Raw genomic sequence first — 16661 nt, forward strand, 5'->3', positions numbered from 1 at the left:
TGGCAGTTCGGGCTGGACTGTTCCCATGAGGCACAGGGTCAGACTGATTTGCATATGGCCATGTCTGAACTGGGGTGGCAGAGTGGGCTAAAGAACGGTGATGGATTAAACCCAGATCAGTTGACTGGGGGTGAGTGCTTGCAATGTTCAACACTCCGACCATCATTTCCTTTGGTTTTGCTTTGTTCGCCATAAGTTGGCAGGGTATGCTCAGACGTGAGTCCCTTGCTCACTTTGCCACTGGATTCAAGCAAGCCTGGCTGAAGACGGCTGAAATGCCAGAAACCGGTCCTAGGAAGCTTGTTTCCGGTCCAGGGAAGACATGGCTTGGCAGTTCGGGCTGGACTGTTCCCATGAGGCACAGGGTCAGACTGATTTGCATATGGCCATGTCTGAACTGGGGTGGCAGAGTGGGCTAAAGAACGGTGATGGATTAAACCCAGATCAGTTGACTGGGGGTGAGTGCTTGCAATGTTCAACACTCCGTCCATCATTTCCTTTGGTTTTGCTTTGTTCGCCATAAGTTAGCAGGGTATGCTCAGACGTGAGTCCCTTGCTCACTTTGCCACTGGATTCAAGCAAGCCTGGCTGAAGACGGCTGAAATGCCAGAAATCGGTCCTAGGAAGCTTGTTTCCGGTCCAGGGAAGACATGGCTTGGCAGTTCGGGCTGGACTGTTCCCATGAGGCACAGGGTCAGACTGATTTGCATATGGCCATGTCTGAACTGGGGTGGCAGAGTGGGCTAAAGAACGGTGATGGATTAAACCCAGATCAGTTGACTGGGGGTGAGTGCTTGCAATGTTCAACACTCCGTCCATCATTTCCTTTGGTTTTGCTTTGTTCGCCATAAGTTGGCAGGGTATGCTCAGACGTGAGTCCCTTGCTCACTTTGCCACTGGATTCAAGCAAGCCTGGCTGAAGACAGCTGAAATGCCAGAAACCGGCCCTAGGAAGCTTGTTTCCGGTCCAGGGAAGACATGGCTTGTCAGTTCGGGCTGGACTGTTCCCATGAGGCACAGGGTCAGACTGATTTGCATATGGCCATGTCTGAACTGGGGTGGCAGAGTGGGCTAAAGAACGGTGATGGATTAAACCCAGATCAGTTGACTTGGGGGTGAGTGCTTGCAATGTTCAACACTCCGTCCATCATTTCCTTTGGTTTTGCTTTGTTCGCCATAAGTTAGCAGGGTATGCTCAGACGTGAGTCCCTTGCTCACTTTGCCACTGGATTCAAGCAAGCCTGGCTGAAGACGGCTGAAATGCCAGAAACCGGCCCTAGGAAGCTTGTTTCCGGCCCAGGGAAGACATGGCTTGTCAGTTCAGGCTGGACTGTTCCCATGAGGCACAGGGTCAGACTGATTTGCAAATGGCCATGTCTGAACTGGGGTGGCAGAGTGGGCTAAAGAACGTTGATGGATTAAACCCAGATCAGTTGACTGGGGGTGAGTACTTGCAATGTTCAACACTCCGTCCATCATTTCCTTTGGTTTTGCTTTGTTCGCCATAAGTTGGCAGGGTATGCTCAGACGTGAGTCCCTTGCTCACTTTGCCACTGGATTCAAGCAAGCCTGGCTGAAGACGGCTGAAATGCCAGAAACCGGTCCTAGGAAGCTTGTTTCCGGTCCAGGGAAGACATGGCTTGGCAGTTCGGGCTGGACTGTTCCCATGAGGCACAGGGTCAGACTGATTTGCATATGGCCATGTCTGAACTGGGGTGGCAGAGTGGGCTAAAGAACGGTGATGGATTAAACCCAGATCAGTTGACTGGATCTTGCTGGTCCCAACAATTGCATCCTTTTGTCTTCCACACAAGTTGTGGCTACCAAGGCTTGTTGCTGCTCCCACCGGACACCGACCACTTGGACACTGACATCCGACAAGGGACAGCTCGTGTACGGCTCTTGGTCTTCCACAGTGTCACCCGGTCCCCACAGCTGCAGCGACAAGGTCCTTGTGAACTTCCTGCCAAGGGTGGGCATTGTGCTTCCGTGCCTCCTGGTCACCTCCGAGTGGCATAGACTGTCGCCTCTGGTTGCAGGTTCTCCTCTTCAAGAATCCACCCTTGGATTCCATCAGACATCTTCGCAGACCTCTCCAGAGGCCTTTCTTCCTGAGTCTTACATTGTCATCTATAAGAGGTTCCGATGTCACTTCACCCGGTGCAGGTAACCTGGTTCCTGGGGCATCCACGGATGGAGGTGGCTCTCCAACCTTCCACTCTCCAAAAGGTTTCTTCAGGGTTCTCTGGGAAGGGTCCTTTTTCTTTAAAACTGCAACCGTGACTTCTGCATTGGCTTTCATTGAACAAGCGGCTGTTTACACTCTGCACACTGCCTCCTTGGGGTTCCTGGGTACTTACCTTGGGTGGTTCCATGTTCTCCAAGCTCTTCTAAGTCCTTTGGTCCAAGTCCTGTTGTCCTTTGCAGTTCGCATTCCACTTATTTAGTATATGGTTTGGTCTCCCCCTGGAGCCGCGTGTTTATTTGTGCTATTTACCTGATATCTTTGAAGTATTCTTATGTGTATTGTTTACATTTCCGGATAGGAGATATTACAAGTGATAGTGACTGTATTAATAAATCCTTCTTTTTCAGAAATACTGTGTGGTTCTTTCTCATCTAATCTACACTCTTGATTAAATGTGGTAAAACAAGCTGCTTTACACTCCTTCAAGATAAGCCTGAAGGCTGCTCTCCACAGCTACCACTTTGAGAGCTTTTCAGGTTATCAAAGACCACTAAAATCAGCATAAGGGCTGCCTGGATGAGTGCAGGGTGCATCACTCCTTTAAGTGTGTACCACATACTAAGCCTGCCTCCTACAAGCCCTAAAGCCCTCCGGGGCTGCTTCCTGGCCAAAAAATAGCAGATTTTAATTCAGAACGACCCAGTGCGTAATGGTCCGGGTCTGTACTGCCTGACCATTCTTCACTCCAACATAGCTCACGAAGAGTTGATTGTACACCCGGAACACTTGTGTGTGGTCAAGGTAGAATGACAACGCTCTTTTTGAGTCCAGATGGTGGAGTCTTTCCTCTTCTTATGTGGAGGAGTGTAGAAAGTGTGCAGGGTGATGAATTGGCCCACATGGAATGCGGTTACCACTTTCAGCAGGAAAGAGGCCCTAGTGCGAAGCACTAATTTGTCTGGAAAAGGAAAAACAGACAGGAATGAAAGCTTGGATGATAAAGTCTGCAGCATACTCACCCTCCGCACAGATGTTATTGCCACTAGAAAGGCTATCTTGATGGCGAGTGGCCGGAGGGGACAATTATGAAGAGGCTCAAAAGGAACACACATTAAAAAAGTGTGAGCCAAATTAAGGTCCCTTTGTGGCATAATGAAAGGAGAGGGGGGGAACCTTATTTACAAGACCTTTAAGAAACCGAGTCACAATAGGGGACTCAAACAGACGGTTGATCAGGCAGCTGCAAGAAGGCAGACAGAGCAGAAATGTAACCCTTTAGAATGCCCAGACTAGAGCCCTGCTGGGCTAGGGTAAGAAAAAAAAAGGACGACATCAGAAAGAGAAGCCGAAAGAGGGTCTTAGACTTTTCAGTACAATACAATACTAATTTGTTTTACCAGCAGGATTATACCATCTTGATGGAGATACGTCTGGCTGTCAGAATAACAGTGCAGACATCAGGAGGAAGGTTGACAGCTGTCAACTGTTGCTGGTCCATGTCCATGCAAGAAGGCATAGCGTGGACAGGTTTGGGTGGAGAGCTCCCCCCGCTGCTGCAAAAGAAGATCCTTCCAAAGGGGCAGCTGATCGGAGGATCGAATGCTGAGAAGCTTGGAACACAAGACTCTCTGTGCCCAGTCTGGAGCCACAAGAATGAGTTGGTCCCGGTTGTTGCTGACCTTCTTGAGAACTCTGGGCAGAAGTGGTATGGGCAGAAAGGCGTACAGGAGGCCTGAGCTATACTTGAGACGTAAAGTGTCTCTGAGTAAGAGCCACCTTGGAAACTCCAGTGTGCAAATCTGCTGACATTGCACGTTCTCAGTGGAGGGGAACAGATCTAACTTAGGCTTCCTCACTGCTGAAAGAGACCTTGTGCCAACTGCAGATGGAGATGCCACTCATGATCCGCTAAGCATCGACGGCGGAGTTCTTCTGCTCAGGCGTTCAGAGAACCTTCCAGGTGATGACTTACAAGGGATATGCCCTGCTGGTCCGGCCATTTTTAGAGATGCAGGGCCTCTTGGCAAAGGGTCCATGACCCGAACCTGCCCTATTTGTTGCAGTGCCATATGGTGGTTGTGTTGTACGTGAACACTTGTACCACCAATCTCTTGTTGGTGGGTAGAAATGATTTCAATACCAGTCAGATCGCTCGGAGTTACAGCATATTTATGTGGAATCTGGATTCTGCCGGAGACCAGAGACCTTGGATTTCCACCTATCCCAGATGGCTGCCCCATCCCAGGAGTGACGTATCCGTCACTACTGTGAGATCTGTTTGGGGAAGGTAGAGAGTTCTGCCTCTGACCCAATAGCAGTTTGTTAACCAACACTACAGGTCTTTTGCAGTTCCCTCCAAGATCTGGACCCTCAGAGAGATTTCCCTGGTGTTGTGCCCACAAGAACTTCAAGTTCCACTGCAGACCTCACATATGCCATGTGTCACTAGTAGGATGCAGGAGGCCATGAGACCCAGCAGCCACAGAGTCAATCTCACCAAAATCCAGGATAGAGGCTGAAACATCGGTCATAGCATGAATATCCTGGGCTTGCACTGTTTCCAGAACAGCTCAGATGAAAGGGAGCAACTGAGAGGGAGTCAGGTGTGACTTTGTCACAATGATACTGAACCCCAGCAAATGCAGAAGGTTCGCCATAGTCTGGAGGTGGGAGACGACAGCCTTGGGTAATCCCGCCTTCAGAAGCCAGTCTCTGAGATAGGGTAAGACTGGCACCCCTGATCTGCGCACATGAGCTGTGACCACCGCCATCACCTTGGTGAACAACCGAGAGGTGCTGATAAGGCCAAAAGGGAGCGCAATGAATTCAAAATGCTCGTGGCCTACCGTAAACAGTAGGTCCTGCAAATCCAATGCTACCATCCAGTTTCCTGGGTTCAAGGTAGACAAAACCTGATGCATACACACAAAAGGGAAAAAGGAAGACATGAAATATTCTATGCGATGACCTTACCTGTCACACCAATATAACCACACTACGGATGATCCAATGTCTCAAACTGAGAATTTCTCTGAAACAGTGCAAACGGGAGTGCCTCCCTGTAGTCACACAGTTATCAAGGGATAGACGCCGCTTCCCCACGCTCATGTGGAGAATCTGCGTCTATCCCTTTATAACTGTGTGGCTACAGGGAGTCTATTCCTTGATAACTGTGTGACTACATGGAGAAAGCTCCAGCTCACCCTCCAGTTTCAGAGAAATTCTCATAGAAACTTGGATCACCCATAGTGTGGTTACATAGGAGTGACAAGTAAGGTCATTGCATACTGGATAAATGTATCCCCATTTCCCAGACAAAGACTAAAAGTAAGAGGTGGAAAAGCATGTGGGATCTCTCACCCTGTGGAAGGCCAAACGACCGAGTTGGGAGAAGGATAGCGGCCAAAACATGTCGACAAGATAGAAGGGATGAAAGGGTACTAATACACTCACTCCATCACCGTTATTAACTTTTCAATCCTATCAAGGGAGCCCAATATTAAGGAGAATCCGGGACGTCCCTGAGGTAGTTCTATTCACTATTCTGCTCTGCAGAGTAGGTATATGTGTGTATTGTCTTCCCCAAATCCCTTTGCTCCATCCCTGGCATTGATCTGCACAGGAATGTTATAGCACGCCCAATTGTGAAGCATGCCACTACGAGTGAGGGCATTTTTAAAAAAACATGTGTTTTTCCCATGTGAGAATCTTGATTTGATAGGGTATTTAATTTCCTCCTTTTTCCTTTTTGTGTGTATGCGTATGGTTATAAATAAGGGAGGACAGAAAAGGAGCAGTACCTCTATCACCTCTTTTTTGTGTATATGACTAGACAAAACCTAAACCAATGTGAGCATCTGAAACTTATTCTTGAGGAAGAGGTTGAGAGTTCTCAAATCTAAGATAGGGCGAAGACCTTTGTTCTTTTTGGGAATCAGAAAGTAGCGGGAATAGCAAGAACTGCCTACTTCTGACACCAGAACCTTCTCCATGGCTTCCTTGGCCAATAGAGCTGCGACTTCCTTGTGAAGTGAGGACAAATGATCCTCCGTCACCCGTTCATGAGTTGGAGGCAAAGAGGGAAAGCTAGGATTCGAAGGGAAGGGTTCCGAATAATACGGAAGACCCACCTATCTGTTATTGTCTGCCAGTTGTGGAGATAATACGCTATTATGCTAACAATTGGATCCCCATGATCTTGAAAAGAAAGATTAGGAGGGCTTAGAGCCTGCGATGCAGGGGGATTGGTGGTTGTGGCAAACCTCTGGCTACCTGACCCACGGGGTCCATAAGAACCGTGTCCTCGTCCCCACACAGTCTGGGAAGCTTGCATGGGGTGGTGGCTGGAGTATGGTTGGTGTGATTGAAAACCTCTTCCATAGCCACAAAAGGGGCGAGAGACAGACAGGGTTGACGCAGGGCAACTGAGAGGCCTATGGACTTCACTGTAGCCCTCAAGTCCTTAAAGCGCTCCAGTCTGTCTGGTCTTCGAAGAGACGGTTGCCATCATAAGGCATGTCCATGAGGGAAGCCTGGCCATCCCCTGAAAAGCAAGATGTTCTCAGGCAGGCATGACATCTAAGCGCCACCATCGTCGAAACTGTTCTGCCCAGCGAGTCGGTCATATCCAAATCAAACCTAATGGTAAACTTTGCTGCATGTCTCCCGTCCTTGACCACTTGGGAGAGCAATGCCTGGGCCTCCTCCAGGACCTGTGGCAGCATTTGCTCAACCGTGTCAACCGCGTCCCACTGAGAGTGGGTGTAGCGGCCCAATAAGCATGCAGTGCTCACCGACCACAAGGCTGGTGGAAGAAACCATATTCCTCCATCCCTCCCACCCCCCAAGCTGTCCAGCCTCTTGGATTCCCTGTCCAGGGGAGTGGAGGGGAATGCGCCATCAGGCACAGAGGTTTGGATCACCAAGCTCTCAGGGATGGGTTGTTGAGTGAGGAATTTCAGGTCCACAGGTACAGGGCGGTGGGCAATTGCCTGTGCTGGGCTTGGACCAGGTTCCCAGTGGGAAGTGCTTCATTAAAAAGAAGCAAGGATTCAGAAGAAGAAGCTCCCGGCTGTAGCACTTCTGTCAAGATGTTAGTCTTGACTGCCACCGAGGGCAACTCGAGAACCTGGACCTCCCTTCTCCGTAGCCATGGTAGAGGAAGAAAGCATACTATTATCTGGGCATGTGTCCACACCACTGACATCCCACCAGTTCATTTCCTGCCCTTCTAACTGGTATTTTAATGGGTCCAGTGACCCCTCCCATTCTTCCTTGAAGCCTAGCCATTCAGAATAGGGCTCAGACAACGACCTAGGACCCATGGGTCCTGTTGCTGCCGGAATCAGCATCGATCAACGCTGTTCCAGCTCCATGTCAGACTCATGGATTTGAATGGAGCCAGCAACGCCGGCGTCAGAAGCTTCGGTGTTGGGGCCAGCGTTGGGAAGGTTGCTGTGGCATGACCGGCACCAGTCTGGATTTGGGATCGGATCCACAGGGGGCCTGTTGGTACCGAGGCTGGAGCCACCGGCACAGAACCCGATGAGGCCCACTCAGGGACAAAGGCGTGAAGGAGGGTTCGGTCCATTCAAATATGCGGCGCATGGCCTCAAAATAATTTTATTTGAGCGGGGGTCACTCCAGCTCCGAGAAAAGTTGGGAGGCACAGAGTCGGCCCGGGCAATGATTCCGAAGAACCGTGCCTCAAACGCTTATGCTCCCTCGTCATATCTGTCAACTGACAAGGAGAAGTTGCAGCAAGCTTCTATTTCTTGTGCTTATTATCATTCTTATGTGAATGTTCCGATGACCTTGAATGGGAGGAAGAAGAGTTTGGCTCTTGGAGTGAGTTCGCAACTCCCACTCGATTGGGGCAGAGAACTCCGAGGTATCACCTGCCAGGCCTCTAGCAGCTGCAGGGACCACTCCCTCAAATCCTTCGGTGCCATGGCCCGGCAGTCCGAGCACGACTTGGAGTCGTGGTTGCGCTCGAGACACTACAGACACACCAGATGTGGGTTTGTAATGGACATGACGTGATGACAGGAGCCACAAGATTTAAAACCTGTCTTCCACGAAGACATCACCTAGACACACCAGGAGGAAAAAGTCCTCCAAAAAGAATTTGCCAAAATGTCAAAAAATTCTGTCAAAAAGCGACAGAGAGGTAGCTCTTTCTCCGGATCAGTGGCAACTGGCGCGGAAAGAAAAAAACTGATGCCAGCTCACCATGTGGCACCTATATAGATGATGCGGATGTCAATTCCGGTGCAGGCAACACCTCACCAAGCCGATCAACACTACCTACTGGCGCACGGGGGTACTTCTCATGCAAAAATCTTCCAGAACCAGTCTGATCCGCTTGGGAAATTCAAAGGTAAATAATCTGCGGCAAGATGGCCATCTATAGGCAATAATGGTGGGAAATAATACCAAGCTGTGCACATTTCTTTTGCCTGTGGGTGTAGATTCATGCTTTACTGTAATGGAACTTTTAGAAGAATCAAGTCATAATTGAGTAGCACTATTAAGTGTTCTCGCCTATACACTAAGCTAAGCAAAATACTACATGTAATTGCGTATGAAAGATATGTGGAGATAAGCAACTCCTGCAGCTGATGGAGGCAAGTGTGCACAGACATAGCAGTCCTTCGTGTCTAGTGCCTGTGTGTATTCTTGAACTGACCTAGAATAAACATGTTGAGTAATCGTCTTTCTTGTAATTGACAAATGATGCCTTACATTTTTCCTCATCTGTTGTGTGTGCCAAGGTCATAGGAGCAAGTGTCGAAGTAATTTTCTCCTTCTATGGTGTGATATAAAACACTATTAATATTGTTATGAAATGAACACTGCTATTAAAAATGTAATACCCATAATGATCTTGCATCTAGCCCTGTTGAGGAACCACATTTGTCTGCAGTCAGATCATTAAGCAAAAATATAGGAGCAATAGTTCAGTTCAGATTTTTTTTTCTTGATGCAGCTTCTTAAGCATTGCTTTAAGCAGTTTCTTAAACAGTTTTTTTTTTGCATTTAGTTCTTTCAGGTTTTCATTTACAGCAATCTTCATATAGTCAACCTCAACCCTACTCAGTCTTCTCTAAATGTGTTATCCATACTTTTCCACAGCAGCCTTGGGTCTAGGGAATCTTCTTAATTCTTTTTTTATTTTTATTTTTTATTATCTCAGTCTTTTGCACCCTTATTTAATAACGTCTCTCAAACTCTGCATTCTTTTCAGAAATCTTTTTCAAACACCTTTATCCAAATGTGATTTTATTGTGACGTAATGGGGACTCAAACCGTTCGGATTACAGGTTAATTAAATCTGCACTTCATTCATGCAGTATGTCCATTCAGGTGCAGAATACCTTCAACAAGCCACTCTTGCCCCCTTTGATCTTCTTCTTGTCTGCTAATCTTCCTCTTTGTCACTTACACCACTTGACTCTGTTTCCTCTCAATAGTCAGTGGTATACGTTCAACTGATGCACTTGTCCTCAGTCTCCTTTGACCATAATTTTGTGTCCATTGAGCATTATGGGTGACTCATCTTGATCCAGAACTTGTTCCTTCACCCGGATCATCTATTTGTTCTGGTGCTGTCTCAACTGTTTTCTCAGGTTAAGTTCTTGTCTCTTCTTCAGAGACTTTAATACTACTTTGTGAAAGCAAACAAACCTGAATTGGTGCGACTGTCTGCAGGTCTTCACCCCTTTCTTCTTTTAGCTGTATCACTCCTTGCAATAGACCAGCTTGTGGTGGTTCAGACACCAGTGCTCTTGGTTCTGGCTCAAAGAAGACTATTTCTTTGTATGGATTTCTTACTCTTCAAGTGTGCATTGCATGTACCCAGGTGGTACTTCGGCACACTTAACAGAAGTGTTCGTGAAGAGAATCACCTGGCATTTCCATCTCAGAAACACCTTTGCACGTGCTTCTAGGTCAACACACAGCCACCTGGACAGAGGTCATGACACTCTTCTTGTTGCAGATTTAAGGTAGCACTTCAATCTGGTGACAGGCAAAATGCACCACATCAGCAAATCCCTTCAGTAACTTGAGTATCATGTAATCTGTGTTGTTCAAAAGTGCATACACCGGTACAGCAGGCAGTCTGATTGCATGTCCCATCATTATCTCATGTGGAAATAATCCTGTCTTCCGGTCAGGAACACTTCAGAGACTCAACGCCAAAGGAAAAGCATCTGGCAATTTCAGTGATATGGAGGCACAAACTTTTGCCAACCAAGGATTTAAGGTTCTATTCATCTATTCAACAATTCCAGAGCTTTCTGGTGGATAACTACCGTGTAATCTCTGCTTCACCTGTAATGCTGCACAAAGCATTCTTGGGACCTCACCGTTAAAATGAGTCCGACGATCTGACTCCAGAGAAACGGTTAATCCGTACCTGGGTATCAATTATCACAAAAGCAATTTTGCTACAGTGAGACTGTCATTTCTCAGTGTTGGGTAGGCTTCCACTCACCGAGAGAAAGTGCACACTATAAGCAGGACTTATCTCAGCCCGTTACAAACAGGCATCTCACTAAAGTCTAGCTGCATTCTGTAAAAGCGATCACCTGATCTCCCTATGTGACTGGGGTTGCTTTCCCTATGTTCATCTGCTGACGTCCCACATCGATGGCGCAGTTCTTTTGCAAGCATCCTAAATCTAGGGTTAAAGCAATTCTGTTGGAATAATCTCACCACCGAACCTGTTCCTAGATGTGTTGGGCATTGGAAATGTCAGGTTGTGGGAAACAAACTGTCTGGAAACACTGACCTTCCATCTGCTGAAATAAACATATAATTTGCATTATCCCATATCCTGCTTTGATCCAACCCGGCTGTTCTGCTTCTGAAACATTTTCCTGCAATCTCTTGAGCTCTTCTCATGTATCAGCTACTAACGACAATAAAAAAGCTGTCACCTCTTCAGATTCATTTGTATAAGCCCTGTTAAATGTGCAGGCCACAAGTGCACAATACCTTGCAACTTTGTCTGCAGATCTGTTTCCCACTGTAACAGATCCATTGCCACTTCTATGGGCTGCACTTTTAAGAACTGTGACTTCTGTGAACATTTGCAATGCCTCGGCCAGTTTCCTTCCATGTTCTACATTTCTAAAGGATGCACCAGATGGGGTCATGAAACTTTCGTGACCATAATTGTCCAAAATCATGGACCACACCAAAGCCATATTGACTGTCTGTGAACACCAACACCATATTGATGATCTGTTAAAAGAGTTGCTCTCAATTGGGATGTTAGACTGCAAGCTCTTGTAAGGGCAATTAATTCTGCAACTTGTGCTGAGGTAACCCCAAAAAGCCATGAAGCTTCCACAGCCTCTTGAATTGTACATAGAGTGTACGCTACTCTCAAGTTGCCTTCATTATTTCTCAGACATGAGCCATCCACAAAAATTACATAACCAGGTTCTTCCAAAGGTTGGTCTTTTATGTGTGGCACTGGCTTGGTGCATACATCTGTGACATCTAGACAATCATGTTCAACTTCATCTCCACTGGAGTCCTCATTTACAGGTAACAAAGTTGTGGGGTTCAGAATTTGACATAGTTTAAGAATGTTTTTTTTAGCAGCAAGTATTTGTTGTACACATTTTGCGAGTCTGCTGTTTGTAGAAACTTTGCTTACTCGAACAAGAGCCCAGTACATGACAGAGTGTTGGGCCATAACTGCCAAAGGATGTCCCAACACTATCTTCTCACATCTCTTAATACTGACCCCAACCGTGGTGACCGATTTAGGGCAGTCCTGCGGCTACAGTGTCCAGGGTAGTTGAAAAATAAGCTGTGGTCTTTGTGAATCTCCATGCATCCGAGTAAGCACTGAGAGAGCGCAGTCCCCCTTTTCACTGAAAAATAATGAAAACATCTTGCTGTAATCAGGCATTCTTAGTGCTAGGGTGCAACAGACTTCCTCTAAGCTCTAGGAAAGCTTTTAAGCACTCGTCTCATGAAGGTGGATCAGGCACATCTTTGTGTGCCAGCCTCAGGAAAAGCTGAGCCATGAGGGAAAGGTTTGGTATCCACTATTTAAAGTAGCCAACCATTCTCTAAAACATCCAGACTTCTCTCCGTATTCTGGGTGGGTTCATCTGGAGGAGGGTCTCTACTCTCTCTGTCAGGATCTCACACAACATGAGATCTTACTCCTCGGAATCCAGATGATGCAATAGGTGGTCAACCTCTTGATACCCCAACTCCGGAATTCATACAACAGAGTATTAAGGTGATCAAGTGATGGAAGTGTAGGTAAGGCACAGCGGGGAAAGGGAACATAAAAGAGAAGAACAAATAACATGTATCAATTTCAAAACACAGACTACTCTGATAAGTGCTCACTAGACAACCTCATTATACCTTGACTTACGATGATGAACGGCACAGTCAATCTTCATTCAACTGGAAGTCACTTTATCCATCTTTCCTCTGCATGTCTTCATTTACTGATGTTATTCCTTCAAGGTCAAATTATATGTTGGTGTTCTTGAATATACAGCATTTGAATTTACTGTGATGCAGACAGGTTCTACACCGTTAATCAGTCAGATATCTTTCCCTGTGAAGTCCCATGCGTCAGGGTTCACTGTGTTTTAGATCAGGAGTGACATCATCTACTGTTCTCACTGGGTACAATTTTACAGCTGTTTCTTGTCAGGCCATTTTAAATTCAACATCTTCATCATGCGCTTGAAATCCGACACCCTACGGTGTACAGTAAATAGTGCTATTTAACCTGCTCGGCAGGTCTCTCCCCAACAGGTTAGCAGGTCTAGAATCACAAACAACAAATTAATGGATTTCCTCAAATTAACATTTTTTAAGGGTACCATTTCTAAAATTGGTTGGCTATCTACTTAATTGTAACACATACAACTTGGATATTCTTCTTCCAAGGGGTACGTCTGGGACTTCCGCTGTTCTAACAGTGGAATGTGTAGCTCTGTTGCCAATAAAAAAAAAACCAAGCATTGGCATAGCCAATAGGTCTCGCTTTTGGGATCTTATAAGTGATTAGCCATGCAACACTTGATGTTGTTTAATGATGGATATTGTGCTGGATAACGAAACACTTATAATGTCCCAAAGGCGAGACCTATTGGCTATGCATTGTGGGGGCCTTATAAGTGTTTAGGTAGAGCTATTGACTTTGCCAATGAAGTGTGGCTGCTGTGCAGCATGCTGAGAAGTTGTAATTAAAAAGTGTAGGAAGCACTAAGTGATGCTGTGGTGTCATTGAGTGATGCTGTGCTGGCCCTGAGTGATGCTGTAGTGGTGCTGAGTGATGCTGTGGTGTTCCCGAGTGATGCTGTAGTGGTGCTGAGTGATGGTGTGCTGGCTCAGATTGATGCTGTGGTCGCACTGAGTGATGCTGTGGTGATGCTGAATGTGTTATGTAGTGGAATTATGAAATGTGCATTTGTATGTTGTAGTACTGCATAGCAGTTAATTGTTTGGCGGTGTTTTTGAATTATGTAGAGTTGATTGCTGGTCTTCTTAAGCCAGCTGAGTGCAGGAAGCAGCCTGCATCAGTTGGCTATATTGTCCATGTGATCCCGGTGGGCTTTCCATTGCTGTTGACGTGCGATGGGCTTGCGAAAAAACTTGATGAATGTGAACACCCCTGCTTGTGAGCCGAAAACAAACACGTGGAAAACATTGGGCCGAAGGTTTTCAACTTTACCTGAAGTGCCTCATGTGAGCAGCAGTTGCATTATAAAAGAACATGGTTTTTTTTGTAGGCACAAAATCGCCGTAGACGCACACAAGGTACACAGGCATAAACAGGTCTGGAAGGAACACACATATACACAATGTACACCAACTGAATGCCACATATTACATATGTACCCACATAAGGAACATATAATGTTCCCCCACACTCAAACACTAGGCATCTAGGAGCAGCAGCCCCAGGGCACTGCAGTTTCCAAGCAGGGCCTGTGTGCGTGGAGCTGGCATAGAAGCTCTGCACGCACAGCTGTGCTGCTTGTCAATTTTATATAGCGTGAACTTAACCTAAAGATATTATAGCGCTTCATATGAAAACCAGTTGTTTTACAGTAGGACATATTTTTTTGTAGGCATGTGGAGAAAAGTAAGTTTGTTAGAACCACAAAATGTATAGCTTTAGGGCAAGATTTAAAGCCCCATATTAGTGTAGGCCTTCAAAGGATTAAACCCATAGGCACGCTGTACCATATTGTCATAACAGAAAAGCTGCACACGTTCTAGCCCAGAATACAACCACGCATGTTTCACAAAGACAGCCTGATCCTTATCTTATCAGGGCTACCTCCTTTCTGCAGCACCCATAAAACACCTTGGCAGTAGTGTGAACACTTGCAATAAACTCTACTTAGAAATACCAAAAGGCTGGCTTTCTCAGAGCAAAAACAGAATCCTCCTGCTCCACCTTTTTGTAACCATTGTTTTTTGGTAAATATTTGTGTTGACGTGAAAAACACAGTACACGCACATAATATACACACGCATATACAGAGTACATACACACCAACTGAATGCACACATATGACATATGTACGCAGATAATAGTGTTTTACCCCACACACAAAAATTCATAAATACATAATGCAACCAGCAGCAGCAACAGGATCCTAGTTTATACGCGGGCCTGTGTGTAGGGAACTGGCTTTAAAGCTCTGCACGCGGTGCCGTGTGTCAATTTTGTATAGCGTGAAGTTAACCTAAAGATATTACAGCGCTACATATCCAAATCGGTTGTATAGCGCTTAGTATAAAAAAACTGTTGTATTACAAAAGGACATAGTTTTGCACGTGGAAAACATTGTGCCGAAGGAGTGGGGAGCTAACTTCAAAGGGCTACACCTACCGGATGTCAATTTTATATAGTGTAAACTTAACCTAAAGATATTTCAGCACTTCATATGAAAACCAGTTGTATTACAAAAGGACATGTTAGCGTGAATTTAACCTGAAGATATTACAGCGCTTCATATAAAAACCAATTGTACAGTGCTCTATATAAAAAAAACCCAGTTATTTACAGAAGGACATGGTTTTTTTTGTACATTAAAAACATGTTCTGCACACGCTGTGGTGCTGCATGTTAATTTGATATACCGTGAGCACTTCAATTGAAAACCATTTTAAAAATAAGCGGTGCTTTTTGTCAATTTTATGTAGCAAAACCTTAACCTAAAGATATCTCAGCGCTTCATATGAAAAACAGATGCATTATAAATAAAAATACTTTTTTCACGTGGATAACATCGCTCTGAAGATGTATGGAGCTGGCTTTAAAGCTCTATATGCGCCGCGGTGTATCAATTTTATATACCGTGAACTTAACCTAAAGAAATCACAGCGCTTAATATAATAAAAAACAGTTGTATTATGAAAGGACATTTTTTGGACCGAAAACACACACTGAAAACATAGGGGCGAAGGTGTGGGGAGCTCACTTCAAAGCGAGACGCGCTTTGTGGTGGGGGAGGGGCAGAGCGAGGCGCTTGGGAGAGCAAGCGAGAGGAAAGCTAGAAGGCGCCTGATCACACGCTGTAAGGGTGCCGCGAGGAAAGCCAGATGGCGGCTGTGCACGTGTTCACGCGAGCCCACTTACTAAAGGTCTCGCCAGACCAGCGCATGCGCGGGTTCTGGCGAGACCTAATGACACTTCCTGCCCATTAACTTCTTCTTCAAATGGCCCCCTCTGGCCTCCCTCCAAGACTGTGCCACTTACGCAATCTTCCTCCTCCCTCAGGCACCGTGATTGGCAATTGTCTGAGCTGAAACGGTAATTATCTAGCATAGGATACAACTGAAATGTGTTCTGTTTAAGATATTAAAATGCAACCGGATTTGCTCTCGGCAACAGATTCATATTAAATCTAGGAGTTCCCATATTCTGTGGAACCACCAGAGCTTATGGAACCTGCAACAGTGGTACCGGTTTCGCATTGGCACTTGCATTTGCTGAACTTACCCATTCTGCACTTGATTTTCTTCTTGCATTTGACCATATCTGCTTTTATTACAAAAATGAGGTGGTTTTCTTCAGCGTCGCAACATCCACACAGGAATTCCGATCAATTGAAACAACTCTGGCTCTACCCTGTGAAACACCAATTCCTCTTTGAGCACCTGGAGTCTGCAAATCAACACCTTGCAGCCTACTCTGATTTTCTGCAAACGATAGATTTTAAAAACCTTTCTGAGCCAACCTCATCTGGAAAAAGCATAAACTTTTCCTTGAGCTTTTTCCATTTCTTCTCTAGTTCGTCACTATATTTTGCATACCTCAGAATCTCATCTAACAGATTTGTCAGCCATCACATCACACTCTGTTTTATCAATCGACCAGGATTTGTAAAGCACGGCTAACCACCAGTGAGGGTATTCAGGCGCTGCGGACCATGCAGCAGAGGGAGAGCTCAGATGACTAACCAGGTTT

The sequence above is a fragment of the Triturus cristatus genome, chromosome 1_2 (assembly GCF_964204655.1).
Source record: "Triturus cristatus chromosome 1_2, aTriCri1.1, whole genome shotgun sequence".
Classification (NCBI taxonomy): Eukaryota; Metazoa; Chordata; class Amphibia; order Caudata; family Salamandridae; genus Triturus; species Triturus cristatus.